We start from the raw sequence: 305 nt of genomic DNA on the forward strand, positions 1-305 counted from the left end.
GGGCTACAAAACTGCATACTCGAAAATTTTCTAGAAATTCTGAATAAAAATGTTTAAATCTAAAAAATGGCTGCGTATGAGTGCCAATTACAGTTTTTGGTTTTAAAAAAAGCTAATAACGGCCAATGCTTGTTGTGTGGTAATACGACCATTAACCATAAACAAATGAAAAAAACGCTCCACTCAGTGCAATTATAGAAAAGTGCTTCTCAGCGCGACGCACTAGGGCACACATTGCATACTTTATTTTATAATATTTTTTTTATCAAAAGAAATCGATAGAGAAATGTAAATGCTGGTTTATG

The sequence above is a fragment of the Rhagoletis zephyria genome, unplaced genomic scaffold (genome assembly GCF_001687245.7).
Source record: "Rhagoletis zephyria isolate East Lansing unplaced genomic scaffold, Rhagoletis_zephyria_1.1 Rzeph_scaffold_03989, whole genome shotgun sequence".
In the NCBI taxonomy this organism is placed as follows: domain Eukaryota; kingdom Metazoa; phylum Arthropoda; class Insecta; order Diptera; family Tephritidae; genus Rhagoletis; species Rhagoletis zephyria.